The sequence below is a fragment of the Pogoniulus pusillus genome, chromosome 19, assembly GCF_015220805.1.
Source record: "Pogoniulus pusillus isolate bPogPus1 chromosome 19, bPogPus1.pri, whole genome shotgun sequence".
NCBI lineage: Eukaryota > Metazoa > Chordata > Aves > Piciformes > Lybiidae > Pogoniulus > Pogoniulus pusillus.
In genome coordinates this window covers 7,528,765-7,545,344 of record NC_087282.1, presented here as the reverse complement: position 1 = coordinate 7,545,344, position 16,580 = coordinate 7,528,765, and the positions used below count along the sequence as shown (strand labels likewise).

At 46.2% G+C, this 16,580-nt stretch overlaps 1 long non-coding RNA gene across 1 annotated transcript; it reads left to right on the top strand.

Annotated features, from left to right (window-relative positions):
* The first annotated feature begins 12,802 nt into the window (after positions 1-12,802).
* LOC135183668 (uncharacterized) lies at positions 12,803-16,564 on the top strand. Its single transcript, XR_010305645.1, has 2 exons — positions 12,803-13,891; positions 16,255-16,564. It is a non-coding gene; the product is annotated as an uncharacterized LOC135183668 (long non-coding RNA).
* The last annotated feature ends 16 nt before the right edge of the window (positions 16,565-16,580 follow it).

Here is a 16,580-nt window from a genome sequence, read left to right as displayed (position 1 = left end):
AATAATAATGTCATAAATAATAATAACGCATCCTAATAATGAATCAAATTGGAGGTGTATTAATTATTACAATAACAACAACAATCAATAGTAAATGCATATGGCATTTTCATTTGGTGCTTTTGTCTTTCTTTCCCAAGTTTTTCAATGAACCAATTAATACTACTAATAATAATAATGTAATAAATAATTATAATAACAAATCCTAATAATTGAATTGGAAGTGTATTAATGATCACAATAACAACAACAATCACTAGTAAATACATATGGCATTTTCATTTGGTGCTTTTCTCTTTCTTTCCCAAGTTTTTCAATTAATCAATTAGATAATAATAATAATAATAATAATAATAATAATAATAATAATAATAATAATTCAATTTGAAGTGTATTAATGATTACAATAACAACAACAATCACTAGTAAATGCTAATGGCATTTTTGTTTGGTGCCTTTATCTTTCCCAAGTTTTCAATGAATCAATTTAATAATAAAAACAATAGGAAGGAGAGTAGAAAGAAGATGATGACAATTGTCATAAGTCATCATAATAATAAATCCTAATAATGAATCAAATTGAAATAATTACAGTAACAACAACAATCGATAGCAAATGCAAATGGCATTGTTATTTGGTGCTTTTCTCTTTCTTTCCCAAGTGTTTCAATGAATCAATTAGATAATAATAATAATAATAATAATAATAATAATAATAATAATAATGATGTAATAAATAATCATAATAAAACATCCTAATAATTAATCAAATTGGAGGTGTATTAATGATTACAATAACAATAACAATCAATAGTAAATGCGGTGCTTTTCTCTTTCCCAATTTTTCAATGAATCAATTTAATAATAAAAATAGTAAGAGGAAGAAGAAAATAAAGAAGAAGAAAGAAGAAGATGATTATGACAATTGTCATAAATCATACTACTAATAAAAAATCCTAATAATGAATCAAATTGGAAAAGTAATAATAATTACAGTAACAACAACAATCAATAGTAAATGCAGATGGCATTTTTATTTGGTACTTTCCTCTTTCTTTCCCAAGTTTTCCAATGAATTAATAATAATAATAATAATAATAATAATAATAATAATAATAATAATAATAAAAAATACTACTAAATAAATTTAGTAATTAAATAGTAATAGTAATAACACTAATGATAATAATAATGCTGACATTTTTATGTGGTGCATTTTTCTGTCCCTAAATGATCACTGAATTAATTTGATAATTAAATAGTAATAGTAATAACACTACTACTACTACTGACATTTTTATTTGGTGCATTTTTTCTTTCCCTAAATGACCAGTGAATTAATTTTGTAATTAAATAATAATAATAATAATAATAATAATAATAATAATAATAATAATAATAACAATAATAATGTCATTTTTATTTGGTGCATTTTTCTGTCCCTAAATGATCAGTGAATTCATTTGGTAATTAAATAGTAATAGTAATAACACTACTACTATTACTACTACTGACACTTTTAGTTGGTGCATTTTTCTTTCCCTAAATTACCAGCAAATTAATTTGGTAATTAAATAGTAATAGTAATAACACTACTACTACTACTAATGACATTTTTATTTGGTGCATTTTTCTTTCCCTAAATGATCATTGAATTAATTTGGTAATTGCATAGTAATAGCAATAGCAATAATATTAATACTACTAATAATAGAGTACCTCCACTTGATATTCTAATTTGGTGCTTTTCTCTTTCTTTCCCAAGTTGAATAAATAAATAAGAATTTAAATTAAATAAATGAATAGATTTGGAACAACAACAAAAAAAAATAGAACATTCATTAGTAAATGTAATTGGCAACTTTATTTGGTGCAATTCTCTTTCTGCAGCAAGTTTTTGAATGAATCAATCTGGAAACTAAAAGGAAAATAAATTCAATGGTAAATACATATTTTTCAGGGTTTAATTTCATAATTCTGTATTCAGACTCTTAATTTTTCAATTAATTTTGTTTGGTTGGTTTTATCCTGATTCCCTTCATTTTTCTTTTCCCCTAGCGATTGCATGGCAGAAAAATTCTTCCTGATAGATTCAAGCATCAGGAAAGAGGCAATTAGTGAAAAATAGGTGTGGCTTTGCTGACAAAATCCTTTGCAACCTGTCTTTAGCTTGAGTCCCGCCTGTGGCACTAAACTCACGCTTTTGGTTTTAATCTCGCTCCTGTAGGAGGCAGAACACAACAAATCTTCCCTCCTTTTAGGTGTCCTGAAGGCATTTTGCTTGCTGAATGCTTTGCTAGGCTCTCCTGGCAAGAATTAATCCAACAGAAGTTCCCCACAGCAATATTTTTCTTTTAGCTGATGTACACTTTTTAAAGTCTCAGCCTGCAAATATTTACAAGCACAAACAACTTTACTTACAAAGTATTCACCTGCAGGAGTAAGGTTAATAGGTAAATATTTACCTGGATGAGTAACTTTACTCATCAAATATTTACCTGCACGAGTAACTAAGAGAAAAATATTTACCTGCAGGAGTAACTTTATTCACAGACTATTTACCTGTATGGATGACTTTACTCATGGAATTCAACCTATTGCACATTAAAGCATTTCCAGACCTCACTTAGTATTTCCATGCAAATCTAAAGAAAATCCTGTTGGATTTTACTCCAGGAGTTAACTAAAGGGCATATGGAATAGGTGGACCTGGGAACTAGGTGACCTATTAATTAACTCAGTTTACTGTGAATTCATCAGGGTTATTGCCTCCAAAAGTTCTACCCACTGGCTGGGATTTTGTCTTTTATCCTTACAACCCCCAGTGATTAAAGCTACAATGCCCCAGGTCCATTTGGAGAGCTGAATCCCAACGCTCTGAACATTTTCACTCCTGCAAAGCTGACAACTCTGCAGCGCCAAACTGCAAATTGGCCTCAGCTGCTCACATATGGCTCATGTTTAACCAGAAAATAATTTGATGCAATGAGCCTGCACAGTAAACCATTCTTAAACATTGACAGGACTTGGTGTCCTGAGAGATGTGATTTACTGCCTTTAGTCCATGTGCTCTCTTTGGATGAAGGAAACTGCATCTCAGAAGTGCTGCTTTTAAAATGCACTTAATAGTTGTTTAATAGTTGGTTTTGTTTGTTTTTACAGGAGGAGTAAATTTGTGCAGGCACAGGGAGTGTCTTTCCAAAGGTGGCAGCTTTCAGATCTAGAAAACAACTGTGCCAGGAGAGATGATTGGTCTTTTTTTGCATGCCTGATGGGGCAGGAGCTGGCATCCTGCCTCTTTTGCTTGAGGTGGCACTGGCAGGACAGAGAGCACTGCATCCACTTGCATACTGCTGTGGCTGGAAGCCAGTTTTATTAGGAAGAGCTTTTCCTACAGTGCCAGATCCTGGACTGCCTTCAGATCCTGGATTGCCATTGGATCCTGAACCTTCATTGTATCCTAGACCTCCATCCAGTTCTGAACCTCCATTGGATCCTGGACTGCCATTGCGTTCTGAACTGCCATTGTATCTTTGACCTCCATCCAGTCCTGGATCTCCATCAAATCCTGGACCTGCATCCAATTCTGGATCTCCGTCAGATCCCGGACTGCCATTGGATCCTGGAGTTCCATCAAAACCTCGAGTTCATCAAATCCTGGAGTGCCACCCAATCCCGAACTGTCATTGGATCCTGGAGTGCCATCAGATCCTGAACTGCCATTGGATCCTGGTCTGCCATTGGATCCTGGACTGCCGTTACATCCTAGAGTCCCGTCGAATCCTGGAGCTCCATTGCCACCGCAAGGCTGCTGCAGCTTCCCGTCCTCACTGCCAGCACACCACGACCGGGTGCGTACGTGTGGGGGAGTCAGCTTCAGCCTCTGGCTTCACCTCAGCCTTGCCTTTGCCTTGGCGACATCAGTGCGGCTCCGGGGCCGCTGTCCTTGCTGGGTGCTGTACTGCAGCCTACGTGCAGCTGGGGGCAGAGCCACGCTGGCTGCTGCTGGCAGCTCCCGCAGGTTTGTGCAGCTGACGGGCGGGTTTCCATCCTCTTCCCTCGGGTAGGCTTGCAGTTACTGCACTCTGATGCATAAAGGTGCATCCCTCCTAGTGAGGAAAGCATTTTTGCCCCCAAACCCAAACGCTGTCTTTGCCTCTTTAAATGTGTGCTCCAGACTGCACCCAGCCTCATCTTACTCCCAGGCTGTGCTGGGGTGTGTTCATGGAATCGTAGGACCGTTTTGGTTGGAAAAGTCCTTCAAAGCAGCACATTTCCCCACATAAATTCCATGTTCTTCCTCACGTTAAGGCTTGTTTACCTGCTGTCAGAGTTTTCTTTTCCAGCAGACCATTCTGAGTTTGGGATAACAGGATCATCCTTTAAGCATGCACGTCCAAAAAATGTGTTAATCTGCTTGTTAATGTATTTTACCTTCTTAAGCAGGGACCTGGAGTGTGCACAACACATGGACTGGAAACCTGGGTTCCCTCAGGATGAGAGGTGAGATCCTGTGTTATGCCTCCAGCCAGAACTCTGGGAATGTATAGCAGGTTTAAGCTGCTTTTATGCCTTTCTAATCCTTAGCTGCTCTGCAGAGACGCTGGTGTTCAGCCAGCCTGAGGTTTCAACGTGGTTTAATTGCCCTGTGAGCTCCTTGACTTTCCAAAATGCTACTGCAAGAGGCAGAAGTCTCTCTGAGAGACACCTTCAGCAGCTCCTGCACCAATCTTTGGAAGCAGAATCACTGAAGGGAAACTCTGACAAGCTGCACAGTGAAATGCTTCCCCCAAATGGATGTAAGAACTGCTTCACACTGCCCTGCTCTGAGCTCAGCCTGAATTACAGGCTTTTGAATTTAATGGCTACACACACTTATTTCTGCCTAGGAGATCTGCTTTCATGAAGTCGATGCTCTTGAAGAAGTAATCATCAGGGCTTTTAAAAGAACAAGGGCCTCAGGGATGCTCAAGGTGCTGCTGGGACCTCACGCAGCATGAGCATGCTGCCAGCTGCACGTGGTTCGTAAAGCTCTGCAAGTTCTGTGCTCTTAACTGAACACCTGAGAGCTTCTGTCTGCAGTGTGCTCACGTTTCTTGTGGCCAGCAGCACCAGGGCTGTCATTCTGCCCCTGTGCTCAGCACTGGTGAGGCCTCACCTCAGCACCGTTTGCAGCTCTGGGCACCTCACTGCAAGAGACATACTGATGTGCTGGAGCAGGTCCAGAGGAGAGCAATGAGACTGTGGAAAGGACTGGAGGGGAAGGCTGATGAGGAGAGGCTGCAGCATCTGGGGGTGTTTAGCCTGGAGAAAAAGAGACTCAGGGGGGACCTTATCACACTCTACAACTACCTAGAGGGAAGCTGTAGTAAGGTGGGGATCAGGCTCTGCTCCCAGGCAGCTTGTGACAAGAGGAGGGTGCATGGCCTGAAGCTGTGTCAGGGGAGGTTTAAGTTAGATGTTAGGAAGCACTTCCTCATGGAAAGGGGAATTAGACACTGGAATAGACTGCCCAGGGAGGTGGCTGAGCCTCTGTCCCTGGAGGTGTTTAAGAAAACATGGGATGTTGCACTTGGTGCCATGGTCTGATCAATGTGGTGGTTAGGTCGTAGGCTGGACTGGATGATCTCAGAGGTCTATTCCAGCCTCAGTAGTTCTGTGATTCTGTGTTGGAAAAGAAGCAAGAGCTGGATTTTTGGCTGTGCATGCTGACACGGGGTGTGTGCACAAATCATTGTCCCTCTGCCTCTTTTTACAGGCTCTCTATCAGGAACAGCTCTCCAAAATCTCCTATCTGCTGGACCCCCTGGAACATACAGAAGATGATCAGCTGGGGAAAGGTAAATGTGGCCCCCTGTGCAAGACAGAACATTTGGACAGAGAGCAGCACAAAGACCCTGTGACACAAGGGAAACACGAGCACAAGCTCTGGGTGTCTGAGTCTTCTCGGCAGGTCCTTACCTCAAACAGTGACAATACCTATAGACTGTAGAGAAAAAACAAAGGCAGTAGTACTGCATCCTATGGCAACTGAGCTCACCAAAGTATGGAATTCATGTGTAACCTGTAGTCAGTAACTTATTGCCTCGTCTCTAAAAGGCCACGTGGTGCAAGAGAAGTGCTTTTGGGAGGTGATGGCTCAGCTAGGAATGAGTCATGCCTGTTCTGAACTTTACCCACAGTGAAGAAGTTTAAACAAGTCCCACTCTGTGCCACTGACTTTAAGGAGAAGTTCACTGTGCACAGTGACCAGGACCAAAGGCTTCCCTGCCCTTGTAGAAGGACTGAGTTGAATGATCAGCAGCACCACTCACATCCCAGGCACCCAGCATGTTTGTAGCACCTTTGTAAGATCAGGTTCTTGGTGTAGCTTGCTTTTGGAGCTGGTTTGGATGGGAAGAGGATAGCTTTCTCAGGACTGTTTGCAAACTTGCACAGACCCCCCACTGAAGAGATGTGCAGTGTTTTAAAGGCCTAAGCACAAATGTAGCTATGTGCCTCAATCAAAAGATGAAGACTTACACCAAATCCAGGCAGCTCACAACATATTCTGGTTGGCATCTGTGGGAAAATCAAATCTTTGAAGGAATTTTACACAAGGGGAAGTTGTGCACTGTTACAAAACAGAAACTACTTCAGGATTCATGTGCAGGGATGCATGCACCGATTAAAATGTCATGCTTTATAGACAAGTAAGAAAAGTTATTGAAACACCAGTCAGATCAGGCAGGATTAGGAACCTGTCTGTGGGAAGGATAAATATGTTTGGAACGAAATGAAGCAGAGGAATTGTGATACAACAAACCCCTTCAGAAACTGTAACAAGTCACAGAATCACAGAGGCTGGAAAAGACCTCTGAGGTCATCCAGTCCAGCCTATACCCTAACACCATGACATCAGCAAAACCATGCCACCAAGTGCCACATCCAATCTTTTCTTAAAGACCTCCAGAGATGGTGACTCCACCACCTCCCTGGGCAGTCCATTCCAGTATCTAATTCCCCTTTCCATGAGGAAGTGCTTCCTAACATCCAAGCTAACCCTCCCCTGGTGCAGCTTCAGGCCATGCCCTCTCATCCTGTCACAAGTTGCCTGGGAGCAGAGCCTGACTCCCACCTTAGTACAGCTTCTATTCAGGTAGTTGTGGAGAGTGATAAGGTCCCCTCTAAGCCTCCTCTTCTCCAGGCTGAACACTCCCAGGTGCTGCAGCCTCTCCTCATCAGACTTTCCCTCCAACCCCCTCAATAATCTCCCCTGGACCCCTTCAGAAACTGTAAGAAATGTAACAAAACCCTTCTAAAACTGTAAACCAACAAAACTCTTCTGATGAGAAGGGCAAATCTCAAACCACAGAAGCTTTGATTAAGATCTTTGGGGCAGGTAAAATCCACAATCTTATCAAAATGGCAGAAGTGTGCCTGGAGATGTGTTAAATAACTACCCAGAGGATCTGACAGACAGAATCTATGGCCAGCTTGGCTACTCATTCAAAACTCTGTCCTCAAAGATCTGGTTTTCACATAAAGAAAATGCCAACCCTACTACTGGGCAAATTAATGTGAGAAGCATTCCTGACAGAGCAATTCCGCACCATATGGGGTCCTATCCTGTGAACTCAACATGGATCATTTAGTCATGTAAGCAACTACCTTGTCAATTAGATAGTTTATATCTAGATTTCAGGATTTCACCCACCTGAAATCAGAATCACAGAATGGTTTGGGTTGGAAGGGACCTTTAAGATCATCTAGTTATAGGGTCCTGCCCTGTGAAGAGACCTTTAAGATCATCTAGTTATAGGGTCCTACCCTGTGAACACAACACAGATCTTCAGTCATGCAAGCAACTGCCTTTCCAATTAGCTTATATCCAGATTTCAGGATTTCACTCACTTGAAATCAGAATGAATCACAGAATGGTTTGGGTTGGAAGGGACCTTTAAGATCATCTAGTTATAAGGTTCTATCCTGTGAAGAGACCTTTAAGATCATCTAGTTATAGGGTCCTGCCCTGTGAACACAACACAGATCTTCAGTCATGCAAGCAACTGCCTTTCCAATTAGCTTATATCCAGATTTCAGGATTTCACTCACTTGAAATCAGAATGAATCACAGAATGGTTTGGGTTGGAAGGGACCTTTAAGATCATCTAGTTATAGGGTCCTGCCCTGTGAACACAACACAGATCTTCAGTCATGCAAGCAACTGCCTTTCCAATTAGCTTATATCCAGATTTCAGGATTTCACTCACTTGAAATCAGAATGAATCACAGAATGGTTTGGGTTGGAAGAGACCTTTAAGATCATCTAGTTATAGGGTCCTGCCCTGTGAACACAACACAGATCTTCAGTCATGCAAGCAACTGCCTTTACAATTAGCTTATATCCAGATTTCAGGATTTGACTCACCTGAAATCAGAATCACAGAATGGTTTGGGTTGGAAAAGACCTTAAAGATCATTTAGTTATCCTGCCACAGGTAGTGACAGCTTCCACTAGACCAGGTTAATCAAAGCCTCATCCAGCCTGGTCAATAGAAGAACTCAGCACTATGAAGGAATGAATTAAACTTCCCACAGTGTAAATGAAAGTAGAAGCCACTCACAGAATCCAAACCTGCAGAAACTGAATAAAAGAGCTGCAGAGAGATTTATTTTCAAGCTGCTAGGAAATAATACAAACATAAACTCCTGTGTGACCTACTCTAGGTGATGCCACTCTGGCAGGGGGGTTAGGCTGAATGATCTTTCAGGGTCCCTCCCAAACCCCAACGTTCTGTGATTCTGTGAGAAGGATTAGAAAGCTAAATGCAGAACATTGCTTATTTACACAGCTACCAAAGTAAGAAAACAAAGAGGAGGCAGCTTTGGTTCTTGACATTTACATTTTGTTTTAGTAAACATTTAGAATCAATTTCTACAATAAAAGAGCCATTAAAAAGACAGGTTTGGGGCATCAGCAAGCAGCAGCCCTCTAGAGAATAGCAGAGGTACAACAAATGTGACTTGATTTAATCACAGCAAAGAATATCACACTTACAAAAAAATCAAAATGCATTAAAATCAGGCATAAACCCCAAGCTGTTACTATCCATTTGTTTCCCTTTTTGCACGCAGATTAGTCAGATTTAGGAGAGAGTTTAATGATTTTATAAAGCATATTTCACATCAGAAAAAAAAGTGCAGAATTACAAAGCTTACCCAGTTCTTATGTTTCAACCTGCATCTATTTTTCTACCTGCATCTTATTTTTCAACCTGGATCTCATTTTTCTACCTGTATCTCATTTTCAACCTGGATCTTTATTTTTCAACCTGAATCTCATTCCCAACCTGCATCCTATTTTCAAGCTGTATCTTCTTTTTCCACCTGCACCTTATTTTTCAACCTGTATCTTATTTTTCCACCTGTATCTCATTTTTCTACCTGTATCTCATTTTCAACCTGTATCTTATTTTCCAACCTGTATCTTATTTTTCTACCTGTATCTTATTTTTCCACCTGCATCTTATTTTTCTACCTGTATCTTATTTTTCCACCTGCATCTTATTTTCCAACCTGTATCTCATTTTTCTACCTGTATCTTATTTTTCCACCTGCATCTTATTTTCCAACCTGTATCTTATTTTCCAACCTGTATCTCATTTTCAACCTGTATTTTATTTTTCAACCTGAATCTAATTTTCCACCTGCATCTTATTTTCCAACCTGTATCTCATTTTTCTACCTGTATCTTATTTTCCAACCTGTATCTTATTTTTCCACCTGCATCTTATTTTCCAACCTGTATCTTATTTTCCAACCTGTATCTCATTTTCAACCTGTATTTTATTTTTCAACCTGCATCTTATTTTCCAACCTGTATCTTATTTTCCAACCTGTATCTTATTTTCAACCTGTATCTTATTTTCCAACCTGTATATTATTTTTCCACCTGTACCTTATTTTCCAACCTGCATCTTATTTTTCTACCTGTATCTTATTTTCCAACCTGTATCTTATTTTTCAACCTGTGTCTAATTTTTCAACTTTATTTCATTTCTCTCTCTCTCTCTCTCTCTCTGGTTTTTTTTTCCTACATGCAACAGTTCTACAAATAAATAGAAAGGCAAAGGTGAAGCCCAAGTTTGAATCTGTTTTACTGAGGCAATGACAAAACAGTGAAATCTTTTATAAGAAAACCTCTGATATTAGTAATTTTAGTTTTGTTTTTTCACATTGAAGTGCAAATCTGTGGAGATTATTCAGGAAATTAATCCTGGGTCATTTTTCCCCCCTGTAGACACCAAGGAAAATGTTGAATTTTAATCTCTTCAGTATTTCTTTTGATTCTGTCCTCAAATGAGGAAAGTTAATTTTCTTTCTATGTATTTTTGGTTTTCAGCTGAATGCTTTAAAACAAAGGCAGTTTGGCAGCAAATGACAGAGAATCCACAGTTCTATCAAAGCCCAAAGTGTGTAGAAGACAAATGAAGAAGGAATTCCATTCCTGCAAAGATGTACCAAAGCTGGAAGTGTGTGAGCATTGAGAGGGGGAAAAAAACCAGCAGTCTCTGGAGGAGCAGAATAACAACTCGGTAGCTAACAAAATATTTTCTCCTTTGCATTGTTTTTGTTTCTTTTTAAGATGACCTGAACTTTTGGCACATTTTCATCTAGAAGTGTAAAACAGGATGTCTGAAAGACACGAGAGCTACACTGGAAAACAGAGGCTTGGAGCCTCATTTTGTGCTGCTGTTTTGCAAGTTTAGGAGAGCTTAAGGCTTTCAACCATTCCCATAGCTTTGAGAAATATGTGAGATGGTATCAGTCTGACAGAAACTTGACAGCAACTGACATCTTTGGATAGTTTGGGGGGAAAAAAAAGAAGAGGGTTTTCTGTTTCACAAGGATACATCCCCTTACACGCTGCTGATTTTCATTTCTTTTATGCATCTGGATAGTTCAGCACAATTCACTGCACTTTCTGTGGCAGGGAAAAAGATCAGACAATATTTCTGATGCTTGAAGTTGAGGGGACAGGGCAAGGCAATCCTCGCAGGCAGGACTGAGTATGAATGAATCAGCAAGCAAGAAGAGATGGAACAGAGTGATCTGCAACACTGAGTGCAACGAAGGAAACAGATCTTCTCAGCCTGCATGCACGCACATGATTCCATCACAGATAAAGAAGAGTAAGAAAAGAGGGAGCTTTAGAATTTCACCACAAATTCTGAAAGCTGTTTTTTTTTTTTTCCTTTCTGTTTTAGTTTTGCATCTGTGTCTAGGAATTGCATCTCAGGTTTTGCTAACCTGGAACAAACCCTTACCACAAATAATGTGCTTTACAAGCAATCACCAGCCCTCAACAGCACAAAGCTCTGCCTAACTAACAGGGCTGAACGATTTAGCTGGGCAATACCCTTTAAAATATCAAATGCTTCAGCTTTTTTTCTTTGACCACTACTTTTTTCTTTTAAGCAACCGATGTACTTGCAGACCCCTAAGACTCCCTTCCAAGATACACAAAACCACAAGTCAAAGGTCAGCAAGAGGATGTAAAAATACCATTTAATCTTATCTGGGCAACACTTCACGTAGACTTATTTCACCATCTTCAGGCCCTCTGTTGAAAGACAAATTTATTTCTGAGCTGGCAGGGAAAAAAAAGACAATCCACTTGCAGCAGGAAAAGCTGTGAAACCCACACCTAACTTTATTCATATGCAAGACTTGAACAACACGATGTGGCTTTTCATGTTAAACACAAACCTCAGCACAAGGCATCGAATTATTTTCTTAGGCAAATAGTTTTCTAGGACTGTGTCATATTTACTTGCTTATTTGCTCCAGGTTTTGAAAAGTTTTGTTTCTCAGAGCTGGAAAGTGCCTTTAATTTGGAATCTGTTCTCTCTTGTGCATGTGTAAGTGGCTGGGAGACTTCTGTATTTTTCCTTGCTGTGTCATTTCTCTGTTCCACATCTGCAGGGGCAAATTTACACACCCGTGCTAAATGATTGACTTTTCTTTGCTTGAGCATTTTGCTCCCTTTTAGCATTAGGGGCTTGAGACTTCAGGAAGTTACTCTGAGCAGGAGAAAATGTCAGTTTCGGATTTTGCTGCATCCTCCATTACACAAAATCTCCCTGCAGCTCCAAATCAGGAGTCAGCAAACCCCGCATCTTGCCACCACAAGAGAAAAGTTTGCAAGGGCCAACCCGGCCGAGCGTTTTCACTGACAATGAAGGAACAAATTGCAGGGTTTTTTTTTATGGGGGGGGGGGGGGAACAAATAACCAAACAAGCTCCGAAGTAGGTCTGCCTGCGGAGAGAAAAGCCCTCCCGTCTTGCCCCAGGAGCGCTTAAATATGGTGGTGGCTTTGTTTTAGGCCGCACACGCATGCAGGCGGGGAGGGAAGCAGGGAAGCTCAGCACAACTCACCCTTCAAACCTGAAAAGAACTTGGCTGCAGGACTTAGAAAGAGAAATTAAACAGTAGTAAATAGAGGCGGGACAAAGAACCCTTTTCTCGTTGTGTAACGAACGTAATGCTGATAGATTACTCCTGGGTTTCCATGGGGACCTTTTTGTTCTAACTTCAGATACCAATGCTCAGGGTTAAATGAAGCACCTCGGATATAGAGATATAGATTGCTTTTCTTTCCCCCCCAAACCAAACAGAGCAGCCAGGACGGGGAGATGCGAGGCAAACCCGTTCGTTATCGATTGATTTTTGTTGTTGGGGGAGGAGGGGGGGGGAGGGAGGGAAAAAAAAGGAAAAGGCGAGAGGGGGGAGGAAAAAAAAAGATGATTACTTCTAATCCTTGAGGAACAGCGGCTGCTGGCAGGGCACAATTAGCACATTTTTAGCATTCCTGCGAGGGCCGCCCGCCGAGGCAGGCTGACCGCTCTACCCTGCCCAGGCCAAGGGTCCCCAGCACTGCCTGGCCCCTGGCAAACCCCCCCGGGAGGCACCCGAGGGTGGCTCAGAGGTAGCGAGACTCCTCCAGGTGTGCCGCGGTGGGGTTCGCTCGCAGCAAGACCTCGCTCTCTCTCTCTGGGTGCACCTCGGTGGGGTTCGGGTCTAGTGAAACGCCTCAGGGTGTTATCTCGGTGGGGTTCAGTTGTAGCAAGGCTTCTCGGGGAGCTTCTTGGTGATGTACAAGTGTAGGGAACCCACGGAGAGCAGAAGCGGGGAGTCGGCAGCGGCAGGGTATCGCTGTGAGCCTGGGCTGCTCCCGTGTAGGCCAGCCTAGGCCGGGCCAGGCCCTCTGCCACACCATTTCGGGGTGTTCCACCCCAAAATGCCTACAAGTTTGCAGCCAGCACCGCGCCGGAGACCCGGAGTGACCACGGCCACGCGTGTGCGTGAGGAGCTGCAGGGGCGCAGCGGTAGTTTGTATTCCCACGACGAGAAGGGCGTGGAGAAGCTGCTCTGCGCCCCGCCACGCCAGGGCCCCCTCCGGGTGCACAGCGGGCCGGGCCGGCAGCTCCCGGACCCACTACCAGGCGTGGGGCGCTCGCCACGACCCCCTAGAAAAACCACCCTCCTAGCAGCCGGGCGGGCAGATGAGCCGCTCCCCGCCGTGCCCCGAGCACGCCGCGGGGCGATGCCCGTCCCAGGCTCTCGGCGAGGTCTCCGGCCATCGCCATCCTGCCCGGGCGGGGAGGAAGAGGAGGCCGGGGAGGCGGTGGCTGCCATTGGCCGGGGAGCCGCGGCTGCAGCTGCAGGACACAATTAATTATGCTAATGGCGTGGGGAGCGGATGTGCTCTCCCCCCCCTCTATTCCTCTCTCTTTTTTTGGCTGGTCGGTGCGGGAAGGAGCCGCCCTGGGCTGGGATCACATGATATTGTCTTCGCGCCACTTTCGTAAACCCCTTTTTATTCCAGGGCTTTGCTCGGGCTCAAAGGTAACGTGTTTATCTTTCCCTTCTCTGCCTCTCTCCTTGCCGCTTCTCCCCCCCTCGCCTCGCCCCCGGCCCTTTTCCTCTCCCAAAGGCCGGCGTGACCCCGAGGCTGCTCCCCGTGTCTGCGCGCGTTGTGGAATTTAGGCTTTAATTGTCTTTAGCTTTTTATTTTCGCCTGTACCTCTCGGAGCGGCTCCCACCGCCCCGCCGCTCTGCGCCGCAATCTCTACCCGCTGGGGCGGCGCGGATTGCTCGGGATTTGGGGACACGCAGTCGGGCGGGGAACCCTCCGTCCCCGCTGGGGTAGGGGGCGGCAGCGCTTTACCGGAGCTGGCCGCCACCCACCTGTAGGAGTGTGCGGAGCGCGTCTCGCCTCCCGCGTGGGCCCGCGGCTCGCACGCTGCGTTCCCGTACCCCCTGTGCCCCGCACCCCGGGGCCGCCCGAAGCGGCCGATCCCCCCCTCCCACCAAGCCCCCCACCCCCATTGCCCGTGGCTCCCGCCGTTCCAACAATGGATGGTGCTACCGCGGGCGGCCGAAACTTGGGGCTCCCCGGCCGGGCGCGCTGCTGCGCGGTGTGGGGTGGGCGGAGGAGCGGGGGCGCGCCGCTGGCTGTCTCCCCTTCTCCGCCGTGTACCCCACGCCCAGCCTCAGTGTGTGCAGTATGTGCGTGGGGGGTGGGGGGGTGTCGCGCGCGCCGCCCCCGCGTGGCCGGCGCGTGGGGGGAGGGGGAGGGGGGGCGCGCGCTCGCGCGGGGCGAGCACATGGCGGCGGCGGCCGGGCGCATGCGCGGCGCGCGGGGGCCGCTGGGGGCTGTAGTCGGCGCGGGGCCGGCCGGCAGGCGGCGCGCGGCGGGGCCGGGGGCGCGCGCGCTCGCTGGCTCGCGGGCAGGCGCGCGGAGGGGGCGGGCGGGCGCGCGGGAGCCCGGACCACGCGCTCGGAGCCGCCGCCGCCGCCGTCGGGGCACCGCGCGCCCAGCCCGCCCGGCCGCTGCGCGCCGCCCGCCGCGGGGAGGGAGCGCGGCAGGTAGGGGGGCGCGGAGGGCCAGGGGCCGGGGCGGCGGGAAGCGGCTGGGCTGCCCCCGACGGGCCGGGACAAAGGGGCCGCCCGCCGCCGCGGGGAGACGCCCTCGCTGTAACTTTAGGGCCAGGCTCGCAGCGCTCCCTTCCCGGGGCGGGTGGCGGAGTGGGCCCATTTCGGTGGCGAGGTGGTGGGGCAGAGGAAGAGGACGGCCGGGCGGCTTGGCGCGTTTTTGGGGCTTTGAATGGAGGACTGCATTTCCCACCGTGCTTTGTTCCGCCGCTTTCATTGCTGCCGCCCGGACGGGGCGGGCAGCACGTGGCGGGACACCCCCACACCCCCTGCACGGTGGGGCGGGGGGTAGGCAGCGTCCCCGGCGGATGCGGCACCGCACTGAAAGCACCGGTGCTGAGCGCCGACCGGTGGGTACCCCGTGGGGGCTGCTCCGGTTGCTCACCCCGGAGGTGGGGGTCGCGGCGTGCACGTGGCGAGCGTGGCCGAGTAATCCCCCTGCCCGCCCCCACCCCGAGCAGATGGTCAGTGCGGAGGAGATAACGGCGGGCTGCGCTGCCCCGGGGGGAGATAATGCCCCGCTGGAGGTGGGAGTCCTTCCCTCGACACAGCCCCCCCCTCGCCATAAACACCCAGCGTGGCTCCGCTTCTGCCGGAGCTACTTACGGGAGGACAGGAAGGAGGTGGGGAGGGTTGAGCTGCGCTGCCCCCGGGCATCCCCGCGTGGAAAAAAAAGACAATTAAACCTTCCCACCTCCGCGGCTTCCTAAGGCAGAGTCTCGACAGCCTGGCTCCGGAGGGAAATTCGAATTTTGGTGCACATATGTGTATTTAAACCAAAAATATTCTTCCTTCCCTCCTGCGAGGAGGGTTGGCTTTTGTGCCGCGCTGCATCATCTGGAGGACAGATACTTGACTATCTGGTGGGGGGGTTGCGGGATCATGTGTCGGAACTTTTTCTTCCACTCCTGGGTGGGAACGCTTGTGGGTTGGGTGATGCAGATAGGTGGCGAAGCCCTGCGAGGAAAAAGGTCAGGTAAAATGTCTCATGTGCCGTAGCGAGGCACCAAACCCCACGGGTGTGGGAAGCTGAGATGTTTTGGTAGCTATCAGGGTGCTTTTTAACTGCCACTGGAAAGTGGAGGAAGCCGTTTTCACCTTTATTCGAAGTGGAGCACCTTTCCTTGTTTGGTGTGGTCTCGGCTAAACTGCCTTCTCAAAACCCTCAGCCCATTTCTGCCTCTCTGCTCTTAATAAATAAAACCTCTGCCAGATCAAACAGCGAATCCCTCTCTGCGTTGTACGATGCTAATGTTCCTCTTCTCTCTTGGCAGGTACTGTTGGCTCCTGTGCTTCAGTCAAGATGCTTCTGCCGTGCTTCAGCTGTGCTGAAAGGGGGAAAGGACCTTTCGAATCGAAGATGGTGATGGGCCTTGAGTTGTGCAAAAGTGCTTACAGTGCAGGTAGAGGTTAGGATCTACTGCAGTATAAGCACTTCTGGCATTACTGTGGCGATTCAGTGACGATGGCGGGGCACGGACCTAACCAGGATTTGCTGCTTTGCTGCCTTAAAGCTGCCTCTCCCAAGTGGTCCTTGTGTTAAGGTGCATTAAAGCTACCTCTCCCAAGTGGTCCTTGTGTTAAGGTGCATCTAGTGCAG